General features: G+C 38.4%; 1 long non-coding RNA gene across 3 annotated transcripts; it reads left to right on the top strand.

The window, feature by feature from the left end:
- The first annotated feature begins 247 nt into the window (after positions 1–247).
- Positions 248–17969, top strand: LOC102547697 (uncharacterized). 3 transcript variants are annotated; one of them, XR_015686245.1, is made up of 5 exons: positions 248–365; positions 1828–1914; positions 8515–8630; positions 10353–10440; positions 12173–14469. It is a non-coding gene; the product is annotated as an uncharacterized LOC102547697 (long non-coding RNA). The 3 variants fall into 3 exon arrangements; XR_015686243.1 differs by lacking the exon at positions 8515–8630 and having other exon boundaries at positions 12173–14912; XR_015686244.1 differs by lacking the exons at positions 1828–1914; positions 8515–8630 and having other exon boundaries at positions 12173–17969.
- The last annotated feature ends 2268 nt before the right edge of the window (positions 17970–20237 follow it).

Genomic DNA, 20237 nt, shown 5'->3' with positions numbered 1-20237 from the left:
CTGGGAAACCTCCACAGCTCAGTGGAGCAGGCATACACTACCCACTGGCTTTCATCAGCAACTTCTCAGCTCTAGGAAAGTTTCTAACAGAGAACTATGTGCCTTATTATACAGTCCACCCGCTCCATTCACCGTGGCCTGGCATGAAACAAGGACTAGCAGACAGCCCCACAAAGGGTTCTCTGTCTGTGAGACCCTCAAATGAGTTTTTTGTTCTTTGCTGTGTTGAGGGACTGGGGAACTGAGCATGTCTCGGTGGATCAGGAGAACGGGTGGATCAGAGAGTTTCTGTGGCCCTGACAACCTCCTTCATTATTTTCCTCACCCATGTGAACTCCTGTGCAATTGAGTCAGCATCTCCCTCGGTAAGCTACCTGGACCTTTATTCTGGGCATTAGATGATGTATCAAGACTTGTGGGAAATGAATTACATTGGTATTTCTTTTTGCCCACTGTGTTTTATTTTCCTTTTCTGTTTTAAATATATTACATGTATTTATAGTTTATCATATATGTAATTTGTGTGTGTGTGTGTGTGCACGTGTGCGTGTGTATGTGTTTGTATAAAGCTTTTCCTCGTGCTCTTAAAGACACATTTGGGAATATAACAGTATTAGAATTGCAGCAATGTCTCGTGTAAGTATAAGACCTAAGAAAAAGCAAATCAATGAAACAATACGCAAGCAAGACCTGAAGAATTTGCTCAGAGTTTAAGGGCACTTGTTGCTACTGCAGAGGACAAGTGTGCTCTCCCCTCCTTGCGCATGGATGCCCACACCCCCCTGCAACTCAGTTTCAGGGTACTGATGTTTGCTTTTGACCTTTGCAGCACCAGACACATACATAAGAAGATAAACACACATGTAAATCAATGAAACCATCGTTCAACCAATCAACCAACAAGGAAACAAATAGAACTTCAACACAGTTATGACAAAGCATAAACACAATGGTCTTGAGAGAAACATATGATTACCCTGTCATATGAGAAACATATGTCTTACCCTGGGTGGGGATCACTCCTACTAATTGACTGAAAGTGTTAGGTGTCCTAGAAAAGATTCACATTTCATGGAGCAGAAATGAACAGGAATATATGTCAGATGCTTTTGTGTTAAGAATTTGAAGTTCAGAAACACTAATAACCAAAGCATAGGCATCCACAGCTGGGACTTCATTCAGAAATCTTCATCCTGGTAGCTATAGGCTTTTAATGTATAGATATCATATGGTTATTAATATATAATGTTATATATAAAATATATATAATATATATTTATTTAATAATTAATAAATACCATGTGCTCTGTAATGAGGACACAGAATGAAAAGGGAACCCAAACAGGCTCCTTAAACCTAAGACTTAAAACAAAGAAACAAAACAAGCAAAACCAAAACAACAAGAAGAAAACCTTCCATTCTTCAGACCTGAAAATTGCAAGGAGATCGAAAATCAGTGAATGAACTGAGAAATCATTTCATGGAAAGCATGCATTATGAGACGGACAGTAAGGACAGTTGAAAGGTGGGAGACACGGGCTAATTAAATCCCTGTGTAAAGACAGAACCACAAGAGGTTACGATGTAAGGTATAAAGGTGTTCTGGGAAGAGGTCATGGGCAAAGTGAGTGTCAAGGGATAGGTAAGAGGCCATGGATAACAGGAGTGTCAAGAGGCAGGGTCCCAGGCCATACTCCTTCTCGAGATATGGTCAGAAACCTTCTGAAATAGCCAGGCACTTCTAAAGGGTTGCTCAGGGGGGTGTAAAGGGTGCAGTGTGATAATTGACCATAGAGGTCAATGGCTGTCTTCTGTGTTGCCTTCTAGGTGATCAGGAGTCATTGTGTGGCTGCCGGGATGTCCAATCACATATGAACTTCTGCAGGAACTAGGCGGGGCACACACCCTCATTAGGTGAGAGACAGCTGCAGAGCCATCTGGAGGGTGCTAATCACTGAGGGAGATGAGGCTGATGAGATTATTACACTTAAGAAACAATTAGTGGACAGTATTATTGTTTTATTGAAGAGAAGTGAAAAGCAGAACTTAAGTCATGACAAAGGAATAGACCAATTCAGAGTCTCTGAGAAACAACACTTCTGTTTCTACCCTTGATGAGAAACACAGCACTTCCTGCGTGCATGTTCTTAACGTCTTATGTTCTAACAATTAGCAATCTACATTTTTGTCTCTTTGGGTTTATATATTACAATTATTTTACTCTACAATGATATAGGTGACCTATGATCTCTGTTCATACATAATAATGCTGATGATGTTAACCCATGTTACAGGATGTACTATTCTGCCATTCTAAAATTACTTATTTAATGTATGTGAGTGCTTTGTCTATATGTATGTCTGTACACTCTGACTACTCCTGGTGTCCATAAAAACCAGAAGTGGAAGATGGGATCCCATGAAACTGGAATTACAGATAGTCATGAGCCAACATGTGGGTGCTGGGAATCAAACCTATGTCCTCTGGAAGACCATCAATGTTGGTAAACATTCAGTCATCTTTCAAGCCCCCAGTTTGTTATTTTTTAAAGACAATAATATTTGGTTATATGACTGTATTATCATGTGATTTTCATGTTATCAATATCATGTAGCTATTGTGAGATGTGGTACCATAAGTATGTGTTCATTTGTTTTTCTTTTTTTTCAATATTTGTGGAAGTGAAATATCTGGGTTCAATGGATCACTCCATGGGAACCTTTCAAACTGTTTTAATCAACTGTTGAAAATGTAAAATAATTTTACAACTATTTTTTGAAATATTGTTTCTTACTTCAATATATGATGTGCTTATAGGTTTTTGGCCTTTCTGTTAATATCATGAGGATTGTTTTCATTCATAGAGGTATTTCTTTTAGTTCTTTTAGTATTAAAGGACAGTTGACCTAAAATCATTGTCAAATTAATTCTAAAGTATATATTTTCTCCTTGTTGTTAGTTTGATGAATAGGTTATACTTCCTTGTTTCCTCAAAAATTTTGTAGTGTTTATTAAATAATAGATAATATTAATACCATATATAGTAACATGGAAAGTAGATTCTTCCAGTTCTTCATGCTTTCTTTGTGTTTATTGAAAAATCAGTTATTGTACACTCATGTGGGAAGGCTGAATAGCTTGAGGGGTATGTAACACTCATGGTCTAGAGATGGGGACTTAGTGGATTTCATTATCATATACAAAATAAACAAACAGCCAAGTGAGGTCACTCAAAAGAGAATGTACTTAGAATGCGGAACAGGTCTCATGAGAGTTAAGGACCTCCCTGCATTGGGAAGTAGGAGGAAAGCCAACACAGAGTGGAACCAGAAGCCACATTCAGGAAATAAGAAAGAGAGGGGATTTTCCAAGCTAGCGAGGGCTTAAGCATAGCACAGGCATTCAAGATGGGCATGGTGGTGTAACTAATGTGGCACGGTGGTAGGAGAAGAAACTCAGCTTTCTGGGTTCGAGAAAAGCAGACAACGCATAGACAGTAAGGAAAAATATTTATGGGAAATTTAAAAATATGAGAAAACAATGAATTTTTAAGAAATAATACACAAGAATTTTGTCATTGTAATTAATATTACTTTGAGTAGAGAAAGAAAGAAACTATGACTTGGGAAAGCATAAATTATTGCTGTATTTTGAACCAGTTAAATACCAGGGATTAGAAAATATACAAATATCCCAATAATTCTAACAGCTGTTGCTTGTTATAAATAATGTAAAATTATTCCTTTCAAAATATTTTCATATATAGAAATCTTAGGTTATCACAATTCCTTATATAAGATCATTTATATATTTGTAAATCATATATATATATAAAATTTTTGTCTACAAGTTCTTTAATTCTCACAATTAGTTTAATAACTATACAGCACTCATTTATAACAAAAATTTCTTAGTCATCTTTCCACTGAATCTTTGATTTACTTGTATTTTTTAATCTTGTACTTGTTACAATGATTATTCTTGTTTGTGTATGTGAAATATATATATATATACACATATACATACATATATATACATATATTTACTTGGACAAAAGATAGAATTAAAATTCAAGATTCTTAGAAACCATTGGATTTTTGTCATTGTCCAATACTATTGAATTTTGAGCTGAATGTATTTTTTATAAAATTAATTTGTAATAAATAGAATTAAGAATGAATGGGAAAGTTCTGTGTAGAAGGACAGTGAAGACCAATTTATGATCACAGTATGTTTTCCTTTCATGAATGAAAGGACCAGTGGAGCCAAACAGGATGAACAGAAATAGATTCAACTTAAGGGTTAAATAAAAAAAATTGAATCTGTGGGGGAAAGATGTTTAAAGAATCAGTGAAGGATAACGGAAAGGCTAACTCGCATTAAGATCAAATAGAATCTATTAGTCTTGGCGTTTACAATGAATAGTTTATATTTTTTTTCAGAAATCTAAGTTAAAAAGGAAAGAAACATGGTTACACAGAAACAGCTGATCAAAACAGTCCATGATTTGAAAAATCTTGTTCTCTAGGGATGATGTTGACGGAGCCTTGCTAAGAGTTTTCCTTCATAGTATCCGTCCATTAATGTTATCCTGAGCTCACAACGTCACAATTACAACTCAGGCTCTATGGTAGCAGTTGTACTGTATCCAAACTCAACTTGACTTCACTTCTGCATTATTGCTAAGACCTCTTCCAATACCCAGTGTAACTCAGCACAGTTAAACGTACATCAAATATACAACCATATGTTGCAAAATGAAGAAAGTATCTTCACACAATTCAATATGCAATTTTTGTTACTATTATAGATGCCTATTTATATTTTAATGAGATAGAGGGAAAGGTGGTATGGATTTGTGTAGCTGGGAAAGACAATCTAGAAGGAGATGGAGAGAGGGGAACTGTAATTAGAATACAGTGCATGGAAAAACAATCTATTGTAATGCATTTTTTGGCTAAAAAAAATTAAGGATTTGTTAAGACAAGCAATCCAATCCCTTTTAATGCTTCTGATAATTATTTGCAGAATACCTCCTGGGAATACTTTGTTATATATTCTCACTAATGTTCCATTTAAGGTTGAATTACCATCATCTTGAGTTGAACTTGTGGCTTAGTGGTAGAGTTCTGGTTAGTTTTGGTTTTATTCATCTATCTTCCTTCCTCCCTCTTTCCATCCCTCTCTCCCTTGTCTCCATCTCTCCCTTCCTTCCCACACCCCCCCTTTCTGAGTGTGTGTGCACCTCGTTAATAGTGATTTACATTTCTTTGTACAATGACTGTGAAGAACTTAGCTTCAATCTTGAAACTTTCCAGGCACAGAATCTTACTTTGCTTGGCCCTCTCTTCCTTTTGTAATAGTCCTCTTAGTCTAAGTGAAGGCTGCCTTGTCTATGACAACATACCTGAGGTAAACAACTTAAGATGAGAGAGTGTTTATTTTCATTCACGATTTTAGACGTTTCCATCCATGATTCTTTGGGCCCACTCCTTTGCCCCACGACTGCAGTTTTTCCTCACAGCCTGGCAGCATAGCAATTATTTCACAATGTGCAGAAAGATGTCAGGCTCGCAGTGCTCCTATCAAGTCACCTGCTCAGAGACCCTAGTTCTTTTTAATTAATTAACATCCCAAATGCTGCCCCCTTTCTAGTCTCCCCTCCCAAGTTTCTTTCCTTTCATTTCTGAGAGGGTGCCACCCTGGGTCCACCCCGCCAACGCTGGTGCATCAAGTCTCTGCAGGATTAGGTGCCTCCTCTCCCACTGAGGCCAAACAAAACAGCCCTCTGCTACTTATATGCCCTGAGCCTCAGATCAATCCTGTGTATGCTCTTTGGTTAGTAACTCAGTCTCTGGGAGCTCCCAGGATCCAAGTTAGTTGACACTGTTGGTCTTCCTGTGAGGTTGACATCCACTTCAGGTCCTTCAATCCTTCTTGCAACTCTTCCATAAGAGGCCCTGACCTCTTCCAATGTTTTTCTGTGGGTATCTACATCTGTCTCAGTCAGCTGTTGGGTGGAGCCTCTCAGAGGACAGCTGTGCTAGGCTCCCATCTACAAAGTACAACATAGAATCATTAATGGTGCGAGGGATTGGTGCCCACCCATGGGTGGGGTCTCAAGTTGAGTCAGATTCAGGTCAAAGCTCCTTCTCAGTCCCTGCATTTCTTTTAGACAGGTCCAATTTTGGAGACCCAAATCCTTTCCACTAGTGTACAATTCTAAAATGCCACCCTCTCCTAACAGTGCCACAGGCTGGCCTTCGGGTCTGTACCACAAGGTTTGGGAGGATATTTGAGACCTCAGGTATTGTGCAAACACACTCCTTCAACCTGGAACAACCCCATCTTAGTCAGGGTTTCTCTTCCTGAACAAACATCATGACCAAGAAGCAACTTCATTCAGCTTACACTTCCACATTGCTGTTTGTCACCAAAGGACGTCAGGACTGGAACTCAAGCAGGTCCGGAAGCAGGATCTGATGCAGAGGCTATGGAGGGATGTTACTTACTGGTTTGCTCTCCCTGGCTTGCTCAGCTTGCTTTCTTATAGAATCCAAGACCACCAGCCCAGGGACGGCAAAACTCACAGTGGGCCCTCCCACCCTAAACCACTCATTGAGAAAAGGCCTTACCGCTGGATCTCATTGAAGCATTTCTTCAAGGGAGGCTCCTTTCTCTGTGACAACTCCAGCTTATGTCAAGTTGACACACAAAGCCAGCCAGTACAAATTCCCTCTTGTTGGAGTAGTATATCATTTCTTCTTTGTTGTGTCCTTTGTAATGTTTGGTTTTCTTCTAAGCTGGGAGGAAAGAATACAGCCAGTTTTCCTAAGTCTGGCAATACTTCTCTTAGGATACATCTCATTGTAGATAGCCTCTAAAATGGTGGTAACAAAGATAGTTTATGAAGCCTCATTTATATTTTTCTAGTCACTTTAAATATGTTCTTTATGATTATATACATAAACACTCAGATATATGATAGTTTACACATATTTGAAAATTTGGGGTTATCTTGAATTACATAGCTTTATTTTTTTTTACATCAACATAGGTAATTGAGGAAAAATTCATTGTTCTGAACAATTGTAAAAATATGATATTCACCTTACATCAAATTCTCATAAAAGTGTGCTCCATTTCTGCCTGTGCTCATTTAGCGTTCCTGATTTGTTTAATAAATTACCAAATGACAAAGCTTCAGTTGGCGTACCTTTATGGTCCTTATTTTTCTTAAAGTCACTTTGAATTTTAAGGATACATTTATTTGACATATTAAATGATGGATGGGAAGTCAAGGTAAGAAGTTACTCACCGCACACACGGGAAGGAGCAGAAAGTGGTATGAGGGTCGTTGCTGGCTTGCTTACTTCTCGGGTTCAGGTATCTTTGTTCTCTGTACAGCTCCTGACCTCTCCTGGGACATTTTGCCTCTTCTTTTCTGGTTGGATCTTCTATCCTTAATACCAATCATTATAAGCCCCCCGAGACACACCCACAGGCCAACTTGATCAAGAGAGTTTCTAAATTCCCAGCTGACTCTGGGTTGGTTTTAGATTCTCAAGTCGACTGTTTAAGTTTCGATGGCTTTTCCTTGTAAGTTTTTGGATGTAGATTAAACTGCAGAGTTTTGATTTCCTTCCAGTAGCCGCTACATATTACCATTGACATTTTACCAGGTATCTTAGAACTTGAAACAATAATGTTTATCCCAAACATCCTGCCTAAAACGTGCAGTTCTTATGAAGAATTCATTACCTATCCCTGTGCTACTGCATGCGTTTCTCTAATTTATCTTTGCCTACATTTTCTAGTATATTGATTCTCTAGACATGAAAATATTTATGCTACACAATGAAAATTGCTATTGTGAATAAATTACGGTAGATTGATGAACACCAACCTCAACACTAATAACACATCAAAAAATTAAAATCCCTGCTCCTGTCACCAAATGAAATAAATTATGTCTGTCTTGGGGAAAAATAAAGCAATTTCAAAAACACAGCTGGAAACCCAGGATTTTTTTTCTCTAAATATCATGTGTCAGAAGAGAATCATTCAGGCAATGTCAATACTCAGGCCAATTTTCATAGTTATTAAAATGCACTGTATTCCTTGTTAGTCAGAAATGGTCTCCAATCATAAAAGTACTCAAAATTAAAAGCTCCTCCATGGTACTTTGATAAAAAAAAACCACAAAACAAAAAAACCCAAACAAACAAACAAAAAAGAAACCTGATTGACTCCTGAGCTGAAAGAAAACAGTTATCTTTGCCAGTATCCAGTGCAATAACAGATTTCTGAGTTTTATCCCAAAATGACCAGTTTCACTTAAGCTGTTTATCATATAAAGTCACCAATGCGTTAGATTTAAAAGGCAATGACCTACAATGGCATCCAACTGTTATGCTTACAATGGGTGGCAGAGAGCATGACGACCGTGTATTTAAACGCAGATATGAAAGATAAAAATTATAAATTCGTGCTTCCGTCACTCTCTCCCGCAGTACCCCTTCTGATGGAAAACAATAAAATCGGTAGTGGAGATGGACTCAAGGTGGTTGAAGCAGGACCTTAGGCTCTTTTCCCTAAAGAGACACGCAGACACGCTTCCGATTTAAAGGTACAACACTGCTATTGTATAAGTTTTAGGCATAAACATGTTTTTAGTATTGTGCAGATTAAATATACCTTAGCATTCTTTCTTACTCTCACGTATGTAGACACTTATAACCCGACACATACACAGCATGTTTTCTTCTTAGGCTACGTTGAGTATAAACTTAACCAATGTGATTTTAAAAGTCATTCATCATTTCATTGTTTTTTATAATGAAAAAGAAAACAGTGGGGGGAAAACATGCACGTGAATTCCTAGCAACTTAAGACAGGAAATGGTAGGAACTGAGAGGTGGAGACAAAGAAAACCAGGAAATGACACACACAGGGTCTCACTTCAGTACCTTCCGAATCTCAGAAAAGTGAAAGGATAGATTTGTATTTAAGAATTTTTTGGAACAAAGAACTGCATAACCGGATCTTGGTAGTCTTCATAGTCACTCTTTGACTCCTCAAAGATTCCAACTCAAAATGATAAAGTTACTCAGATATGGTTCCTCGCATTGTGCCTCCAAATGTTGACTATGTAAGGCTAGACTTATGGATAAAAACACACAACTTTCATTTTGAACATTTTTTTCTGGTAGGCTGTGAGTCATAACTCAACACTACTACAGAAGATTCTAGAGGCACTGTCAGTGATAGTGACAGTGACCTTGGTCTACATTCTCTCAAATGTTGGAGACTGCTTTCTTAAACGCTTCCACAAACTTCTGGGGACTGAATTGTCGCGTTTCCCATGGTTCTTTGTACCTAACCTCTGTCTTACATATACTGTTCTACATGAAGTTGTCAAAACGCTTGAACATGCGCCATGAAGTGGGCAGGAAGCTGAAGGTACTGTGTCTCTCTGAAGTACCTGTAACAAACGTAGTGTGTCCTAGAACAGACTGTATTGATTTTATTTTCTTTTATTTGACTGATGATCTTCACATGGTCTGAGTGTTGTGCTGCAGTTTTTTCTTCCCATGGAACAATTTCTTTGAGCAATATTTTACAGTGTTGATTCTTTGTTTAAACATGATAATCTCTCTGGGTTCCTCTTCTACAGTTTGCTTTGTTTCCCATCACTCAGTTAGTTAACTGTGGTTCCAAATGGTTTTCTCGCTTCACATTTCAGTCTGACTTTAGCCAGGCAATTACTTTAAAATAATAGTTGAATCTCCCATTTTTATTCTTTAGTGGGATGGGAAACATAACCTCATTATCCCTTTTCCATTCCTCCCTTCAAACCACAGTTAAGCATCTGCTACACCTATTTCTGTATCTTTTCCACCTTTATTTAGTTCTGAGATGCAATTTCATTAAATAACTTCCAGATTGTCATTTTTCTCTTTAGCTCTGCTGGGCCTTTTATTTAATTGCATTTTAATTCAAATTTCTGTTGTGTAATTTAAGTAACCACGTACTTAATGTTTCTTACTCCTCTCAGCTGGCTCCTCTCCATAATAATTTTCTTGACTTTTGTCTTTCCTTATTATTTGTCTTTCCTTATTCTCAATTATACATTTTAAATACCAAGACCATTGTATGACAAGATCAAGCTACAGTTTTACTCCTGTTTTTTCCTGTCCTAGGCAAACTGTAAAAGTCCATGAATCATAGTAAAATATACACACGTGCCTCCGAGCTCAGTGATGCATCCTGAGATCACCTTTATGAGGGTAGACGCTTGCCTTTGGGGAAGGACACAATGCTTATAGTTTATTTTGTTATCATTTTACAGAACGTGCAGAATTTGCTGTTACAACGGATGCTGATCTAAGTCCTTTTACATCGTGAACATCTAGCGTGGGGATTCTAAAGGTATACGGGTAAGAACACCAAGTGTCCTGAGAATAAGGACAGTGGTTTTGTTTGTCGAGGAAAAACTTATTTTCATCATGCACACATTTTAGATTTCCAGCATGAAGTGTTGGCTCGTCCTTTTGCACAGGGTACTGTACTTTAAGACAGAAGATCTGGTGGCTACATCCACTCTAAACCCCTGGCTCATCTGGGCCCAGTCTTACCCAGGATCCCAGTCATACCCAATGACTTAGGTTAATCAACCTTCTTATAGGCACTCAGAGAACATTAGCCTCGGGCGATGCTCTTATTCTCCTCATGGGCTTGCAACAGTTTGGGCTCCTTACGTTTGTTTTTCTCTAGTTTCTGATGCCACATAGAAGTTAAAGTAAGAGAACCCTCTTATAGTGACATCATTATGTATGTAGCCTACTTTTATATTCACATTAGCCGTTGCTTGCTTGATTTACTTATATTTAAGTTACTAAGAGCATATAGAGGGTCCCAGAGCTTTACCGTGCATCCCTTTGACATTCACACACACACACACACACACACACACAGAGAGAGACAGAGAGAGAGAGAGAGACAGAGAGAGACAGAGAGAGAGAATTCTATGTCAAAGGTACTAGAGAACCAGAGAGAGAGAGAGAGAGAGAGAGAGAGAGAGAGACAGAGAGAGAGAATTCTATATCAAAGGTACTAGAGAACAACATTGCTGGTAGAAGGATATTTGATTACTTCAAGACACATAACACCATAGCTATCTTTTAAAAGTATTTCCACTGAATATATCCATGGTATCTTTTAACATTGCAATCGTCAAATGTAATGGCTTTGCCATTAACATATGTAATAATTCCCTTTCTGTTTCCTTCATAACGGATAAGTGTTTTAATTACCGCTCCGTGTTGTGGCTCATGTCTCCCCCCACTTCCGGAAGCTGGACTTTAGCTCTGCTCCATGTCTCGCTCCGTCAGATCTGTCCACTCATCTCAACAGTTCATAGGTGTTACACGCATGTCCTTGACACCGAGCTCTGCTGGGTTACGCTGCCACAGGTGTCTTTGCATGCTCCACGGTTTTACGTTGCTTCTGTCTGACTTGCTTATTGATGCACAATTTCCTACCTAGCAGTTAGGGTTGGTTTATCAGGTATTTTTACAACATAAAGCCGGCATATTCGAAGCCACACGACTCTGCTGAGATGCTTTTGAGAAGGTAAAGTTTCAGATAAACCAGTAATAATTTTTCATGACTTTCTCCATGGTTGGCATAAAAAAAATAAACACACCATACGTATCCTCTTTTAACTGTACTGTTCAAACAGTTCACTTTTTTTTCCCTTCCAAAGTGAGTTAATAACGCAGAGTTTGCCTGTGTGGGCTTGATGAAACAATCTGTCTCCATGGGAAGCTTCCTCAGAACTAGCACGATGTGCGAACCCCTGAAGACACTTCCTTTTCACAAAGCCTATAGTTAGCTTCAATGCTAGACCTACTTTGCTGGATCAATTCCAGCTTGAATAATACACAATGCTGCCTACCATTCTTCCTACAGTTGAAACTCAATGCAGGCTATTTCTTCACTCTTCATGAAAACATCGAATGATCTATTAAATTGTCATTTAGTCGCCAGGGCAGAAGCTTTTCAGTGTTACTTATTACTTTTCAAGGCATAGTCAAAACAGGTTTGTTGTATCAGAAATAAATGTGTGGCTCCAACACATTCTTATCTTTTTTTTCTTAACCCGTACAGATGCACTGTCATAAAGCCTTCAGATAATATTGCAGATATGACAACTGAGGCCGAGGAAAGCAAGATTACAGAGGAGTAAACACATCAATTTCAAAGGATTATGTCTGCAGTGGTGCCATTTATACGTTGAATGACCTGGACCTGAGCTTCCGCTTTATGCAGAGTCTAGAGATTTGAATATTCCAGGACCACACAGGTGGAAATGCATGCATCTGTCTCTAAGCTAGTGAAGTGCATCTCACTAAACCATCTACAGAAGAAAACATTATTGTTAAAATACTCACTAGACAGACTGTAAAGTACAATCCTGGGTTCCTATGTGGATTCTGTTTATATATTCAAAATCATGGGTTGAAAATGTTATTTAAGTCCAGTGTAAGAGTTGAAGTGGACGAACCACGTTCGTTTTCATCTTTCTTTCCCCCTGTTTTCTCCTCCCCTTCTTTCAGTACTTTTGTCCATCCTCCTTCACTTCCTCCGTCCACCCTTCTGCCTGACCTCTCCATCCTTCTCTCCTTCACTTCCTCCATCCATCCATCTTCTGCCTCGTCCCCTCCATCCCTCTCTTCTTCCCTTACATTTTTCTCTCCTTTAATGTGAGCCTAAGCAGTGCGTCTTCTCAGCTTTCTTACTTGGAGACTTTTTAAAGCAATTTAAAACTGAGGTTTAAACATTTTCTTACTTGTTGTGTTGGCTTCTCTTCCCACTCACTCCGTGTGAGCTACTCTGGGGATTGTGAGGGAAAGTGAAACAACAGAAATCAAGCGTGCACACTTAATCTTTACACCATCTACTATGCGAAGTATCGAGACAAAACAAAAGAAAAACAGTAACTCAACGTATTCGGTCAGCTCCTCAGTGAGTGCTTGCCAAGCAGATATGGTAAATTCAGTAAATAGTCTTCAACAAATAGTCTTCCTAGGAGACCACGAAGAAAAATTTCCTTGTAAAGAATACATTTTTTTAAGGATAATCTATAAGAACAATTAAAAATCTCAGGAGTAAATTGAGCTGAATTGGTAATTTAGAGAATTTTCTGACGGGACTGTTCAATGCTCTATTTTTTGAATAGTAATTAATAATGATAACCAGTTGTGGGATACCTACCTTTGGTCAGGTAGGTCAAATCTAGACGATGTAACATAGCTCACCTACTTCTCTACAACGATGTACACTTTCAATATAAGGACACCACTTTTAATCTCAAATATAAGAAGGCCATAAACTCAATCAACTATCCCCACTTTCGGGGAACGTGAAGGAACATCTTCCAACTCCACTTAGTAATCTCACTACAGCTGATGAACATATCAGAATGACAGTTGTGCACCCCATCCCTTAAGAAAGAGCGCATTAAGCAGTGCAGGGAAAGATAAACCTTAAAAAGGATTCACCTGTCCTAACGGCCCATCTGCTCTCCACTCCCCGCAGAGCACATCTCTTTTCAGGGGTCCCTCTCAGGTGTGCTCCTACCTTATGTAACACTCTTTATTATACGTTCATGCTGCGACCCTGTCAGAATTTCTGCAGCAGGGATGACCTCCGCAATGACCATCCACAGCCTGCCAAGCAAACTTGGTCAGTGTTAGCTGATTAAACTTTTAACAACATCCCCTGTGCGATAAAGGGCAAAATGACAACTTTGCCCATCGTCAAGGTGTCTGTATAATAAACTAATTAGTAAACCACACAGTCTGTGGAGCTTTTAATGAGTGCTATCGGCTGGCCTCTGTAATAAAAACCCAGTCTGCCCCCTTTTGGGATTCAATTAAGGCACAGACTGTCATATGCTTGGTCTAGCTGATCAATGAATCCATTCCGACCTTTGTCAGAGCTGTTTGCAAGGTCAGTGGCAGTAGTGGGAAAAGCTAGCTTGGTAAAGGAGATATACCCAGCAGCGATGGACAGGCTGCATGTCCAGTTGTTAATATCCTCGTGGTCATTTGACACCAGCAGAAGTTTCTCTCATTCAAAGGTTATCCGAAAGAGAAGGCAGAACTGGAAAAAAATATGTTGGTATTTTTTCCCAGAAAGGTCCTTCTGTTATTAAAAAAATGATCATTAGTGTGTTAACACCTACTCTTACCTCGTGGTCTCTTCCTCCCTTCGCCCAGTGGAATATGCTGTCCAACTTTTGTTCTTTCAAATATAGCTATTGATTTAGTTCTCCAGATGTGAAGGTAAATGTCACCTTTTTTGAGATGCACTCCTGTTGTTACGGTTCAAGATGTTGAGGTTTTAAAAAAGGAAATGATTGCAAAAGATGATTTTCCTCATTAAAAGTCCAAGATGTTACGAAATTGGTTTTTACAATTAAGTGATTTTTTTAAGAACTCTATGATTCTGACTATTGCAGATAAGGTACTCTGAGTCTACATTTCCAATATAGATGCTAAAGGAAATATTTGATGAATTCTGATACTTTTATAATAAAAACAAAACCACATTTGTCTGATATTTAAATGATGGCTTGAAAATACAATGAATACGGTCTTCTATTTTAACACTAATAAATTTAAAGGGACAAAGTATTTGTGAGAATTTTTGATGGTACATTAAAGACAAAAGGTTCAAAGGTTCTAACATACACATTAGTATAAGATGTAGACTGTAGTCAAAACTAGACAACCTGTTACATTAAGTAAGACTGGTGTAATCTCTAAATATTAAAGATGAAGATATCAGAATTAAAATTAAATAAAAATGAAGGTAACAGTATTAAAATCTAATTGATATTTCTGAATGTTAAGTATTGATTGTGGAACCATAGAATATGCATTAGTAAATAATAAATAAAGACAGATGCAATACCTAAATGACATAAAAGACTCAACAACATCATGAAGTTCAACACATAGAGGCTGCAGAGATGGCTTGGCCAGGGAGTGAATAAACTGATCTTTCAGTGGCTGGACTTTGGATCCCAGCGCTTACAAAGCTCCAGCTTCAAGTCCCAGCATCATTCTGTCCTTTGTGGGCATGGACACGTACATTCTCACACACCTTTTTTACACAAATGTACACACAAAAATGTAAATTTAATAGATGAAAAACCACGCAATTAAAAATAAATATTGAATGAAAGAAAATATAACTACAGTTTTGTATGCAGAAAAAAAAAGGTCTGCAACTTTCATGAGGGCATAAATACCTCCTTCCGAAACAAATCACAGTAAAACAAGAAATTAAAGTAGATTTCATCTGAAAAAAATACTGAAGGTTTCCTTTGGAGAATATATAATAAGGATCAGTTACTTGAATCTGCAAAGAGATGTGATGTGAGGGAGTTGGAGAAAGATTAAATTAATGTTAACTCACAATCAGTATGTAAAAAATGCATGCATATATATCTATTATTAATTTACTTCTGTTAATTTAAATGCAGCAGCTTGACATCATGATAGCAAAACATACTCCGGGACTAAAGTCGATTTAAGTAAAATAGATGGCAGCAGGGTCACAAAGCTAATAGGGACAGAGTAAGAAAGTTCCCCGACATGATTTCTCTACAATTCAAGAAATTGCGTCATTATTTAAGTAGCTTTTAAAAATATATTAAAGTACCACGTAACAAGTGAAATATTTTATGAAGCTTGAATTATCAGATAAGAAACAGTGACAAGAATTCATATAGAATAATCATTAAACAACAATGGGTAGAAAATCACTTGTGAAAGACAAAGGAAGAAGAATAGGAAAGAATATTAAAAGACATTGGATATAAATGCAAATATGATTGACCGTTATTAATATGACGAATCTGTTAATGTCAACACAAGGTAGCGCATTGTCCGGTGGAATGAAACATTCTATCTGTGAAAACATGTTTCAGGGCCTGGAGCTGAAACTCATTGGTTGACTGTGTAAATGGTACACATGCCTTGTGTTAAATCCTCAACATCCCAATAAAGAAACAAATAAATCCCCAACAAAATCAACACAGCGCAGGAAGCTGCTTTCAATGTGAAAACCCAGGCAGGATAAAACTAAAGAGAAGAAAACTGTAAGTCAACGCTAATTAAAGGAAATGTGATGATTGATTGCTAAGGATATGTCACAGCCTGAAGATCTGAGGCCTGTGGCCATCTCTTAATCACGAGGAATTTTCTTCTCTAGGATGTAAAGATGTAGGCTTTTGAAACTTGTCCGCAATGAGGAGGAGCAGACAAGAGGGTTTAATTTTTTTTTTTTTTGGTTCTTTTTTTCAGAGCTGGGGACCGAACCCAGGGCCTTGGGCTTCCTAGGCAAGCGCTCTACCACTGAGCTAAATCCCCAACCCCAGAGGGTTTAATTTCTAGATCATTCTTGGCCACAAAGTGAGTGAAAGCCAGCCTGGGGTACTAGGGACTCTGTACGAAGGGGAAGACAAAAAAAGGAGAAAGAAAGAGAAAGAACAAAGGAAGAGGAGGAGGAAGAACAGAGAAGGAACAAAATTAGTCGTTGCTGTGGCAGTGAAGGTTGAAGAGGAGGAAGGTGCAGAAGAGGAGAAGAAGAGGAGGAAAAGGAGGAAGAGAAGAAAGATGAGGAAATGGGGGAGGAAGAGGGGAAAGAGGAGGAAATGGGGGAGGAAAAGGGGAAGAGGAAGAGGAGGAGGAAGAGGTTGCATCAGGACCAGAATCTGAAAATTGAGTCTTATTCTTTTTCCTAAAATATATAAAACAAAAAGGCGCTAACTTTTCCTTCACCAAAGGAAGTTGGAGATTTCCTATCATCTCATAATAAAGAACCTAAGGGCCAGGGTTGTAAGGGCTCAGGATTGAGACCACACTGTAAAGTTTGTCACTGCTAGTCCCCTGTTCTCTTGGACACTCCGAAGTTACATTTGCAGCACAGTTGGTACCACACTGTGCTTGTAGCACTTCTCTTGTGTTGTAGCTGCTAAAAGGCCAATGCTTACCTCTGAATGGAGAATGATCACAGAGGGGCGGGGGACATGGAAGTATTCACATGATGGCAGTGGGGAGGACAGTGTTCATGGGGCGCGCAGGGAGTGGGGATGGGGACGATGAATGATCGAAGATACCTTACTCCAAACCACAGGTTATAGAATTTTAATCCAGTATTATTTCAACTTATAAGCACTGTAAAAATCAGCCCGTTGGTGTACTCCCCAACATGTCCCTATGTGGATGCTCCCACTCCTTCTTAAAAGGGGGAAAATATTCATAGGAGGGGATATGCAAGTCAAGTTTAGAGCAGTGACTCAAGGAATGGCCATTCAGAGCCTGACCCACATGTGGCCCATATATATACAGCCACCAAAACTAAATAAGATTGATGAAGCTAGAAAATGCATGCAGAAAGGGACTGGATATAGATCTCTCCTGAGAGACACATCCAGAGCATGTCCAATACAGAGGTCAGTGCTAACAGCAAACCATCGAACTGAGAATAGGACCCCCTTGGGGGAATTAGAGGAAGGAGTGAAAGAGTTGAAGGAGCTTGCAACCCCATAAGGACAACAATGCCAACCAACCAGACTTCCACTACCCAACTAGACTAAGCCACTACCCAAAGACTATACAATGGACTGACCCAGGGCTCCAAATGTATATGTAGCAGAGAATAGCCTTGTTGGGGTACCAGGGGAAGGGGAAGGAAGCCCTTGGTCCTTCTAAGGTTGGATCCTCAGTGCAGGGGAATATGGGAGTGGGCAATAAGGGGGATGATGTATAGGGGTACTCCTCCGTATGGGGGAGTGGGGGGAGGGAATGGGGGCTTATGGTCAGGAAACTGGGAAGGGGAATAACCTTTGAAATGTAAGTAAAGAAATATATCTAATAAAAAAATTTTAAAAACCCAAACATTTAGCAACGTGTATTTACGAGATTCATGTTTCTTTTAGTTACTACTAATTATTTCTTGGATTAAGCTAGAAAATTTCATGGTGTCAATTGGTTTTGGGCTGTTCAAATTCGTGTTGAAACACTGATACTCCTTGATAGATTATTAATAATTATTTCCTTATTATCTTTTCTCTTTCCTTATCTCAGTATTTGAATGATGCCCTCGTAAAAAATTCACTGTGTGCTTAGGTGAGTTTTTTCTTTCTTAGCAATTTTTTCTGATGCTTTCTCAATTTTTATCTGACATGGAATATCTAGAGCATATTTCCTGCGCTTTTAGGTCTGCCATGAACTAAAATAAGTTTGACTGTCTCAAGCATTTGGTCTTTGCCCTAAATATTCTAAAGAAAAGGAATTATTCTTTATTAATAATTCCAACTTTTTAAGCAAATCATCACACAAGAAGGCCAGCACATTAATTAATTAATGTGTGCACCTGAGGAAAATTAAACAGCTGGGATAATAAATGTGTGCATGCCTCTGAATATTTGAATTAAATTTTACTATTTAAGTCACTACCAAATTTAATCTTTAGTCTGTGGCATGATAACAGTGTAGAAGGATTTATTCTTAGAACATGGAACACTGGATAGCTAAAAATGTATACTTTTCCTTTTTTTAAAATATATTTCAGATTCTCAGGGTGTGAACAGTACTAAAGAATTTCATTTTGCTCAATTTTAAAGCAGAACAGAGTAAGCTCATGGCACCCTACTATTTTGCACACACATGTTGATATTTGTGTGCATTCTGAGAGCCTTTAAAAAAGGTTTGCTTTATCATTTTTAAAAAAGTTTTCAGAATCTTACTTCCTTGAATGTGTTATGAGATTTGCTATTAATAACACCAGGAAAGTGAAAAGAAGGTGGTTTGTGTCAGAAAATGTTATGCTTAGCTTTGTGCAAGCTATTTCTGGCTTTTAGAAAAATTAGAAGACTCATTTGAGCTAAAAGGAAATAGGTAAGGTGACATTAAAATCTGTCACCTTGCCATCCATATTAAACCAGACACCTCACAAAGCCAATATGATTTCTCAGTGGGTAAAGTGCTTGCCACCAAGCCTGATGAGTTGATTTTAACTCCGGGGACCCTCTAGTGGATGGAAAGAATCTGCACCAAAAAGGATATCACATATGTCCTATGTCATGTGTACCCTCCCTACTCCCACAATACATAAATAAGATCTAATATGTTTGTGATTACAACTGTCTTACAGATAAGGATCGATATGAGTATTGTAGCAAAATCCAGAAAAATATTTTCTGGCAAGAAAAGATTTGACAAATATCATGGAGATGTTTAATAGGAACAAGGTTGAGGATGATAGACACCGACAGCAAATTATTAATGAACAAGGAACAGAAGAGTTAGCATTTATGTAAGTAAGAATGAGCTATCTAAATTGAGAGGAAATTTGCAACTTAAATAGGCTATTTAGTATTTAACATAAATAATGGTTTTATTAAGGTAATTGAATGTGTTGTAGAAACTTAGACTTCATTTTTTGCTTTCCCTTAAATCCAGGTATTTATTAGTTTTATGCCCAAGTTCAGTGAACATCTCCCACCAATGCTACTATGTTGTACATAAGGCAAAATCTCTGTCAGTCTCCACCCAGGTTCCCAGTGTTGGCACTGAACCCAGAACCTTGGGCATGCTAGGCAAGCAATCCACTTGTGGTATCTACGCATTTGAAAGCACAGAGCAAAGTCAAGCTTTGGTTCCTGACGTTTTTAGTATACATTAACTACATTTAACCCCTCCCCCATCATGTGTGCACTCGTGCTCTGTGCTTTATCTTTTTGAGTGTGGGCATATCCCACATGTCATGGTTCAGGCGTGGAGGTCAGGGGACCTCTGGAGTCTTGAGGCAGGGTTTCTTGATCATTCTGGCTAACAAGCTAGGTACCCACAAACTTCTGTGGATTCTCTTAATTGGATTACACTTGGATTACAGACACTCTGAACTGATCCAGGTTTTCATGGTTCCTGGGGATTCTTCCTCATATTTCTGTAGGATATTTCTTACACACTGGGTTGTCACCCTCTCCCCGTCCTAGCCCATAGTTTTAACTATGATCCCCCAGAAGCTCTCCTTTTTCAGGCTACTACTCTCTCTTTATTTGTTATTTCAATTTTTAGATGGTTTGCAATAAACTCGCTCAGCCGGACCTTCTTCCTTGAACTAAGGATCCCTATATGTATATGAAAACATAACA

This window comes from Rattus norvegicus, chromosome 4, assembly GCF_021556685.1.
Source record: "Rattus norvegicus strain SHRSP/BbbUtx chromosome 4, alternate assembly SHRSP_T2T, whole genome shotgun sequence".
Taxonomy (NCBI): Eukaryota; Metazoa; Chordata; class Mammalia; order Rodentia; family Muridae; genus Rattus; species Rattus norvegicus.
The sequence above is the reverse complement of the archived record's forward strand: the minus strand, read 5'-3'. Positions and strand labels throughout refer to the sequence as shown.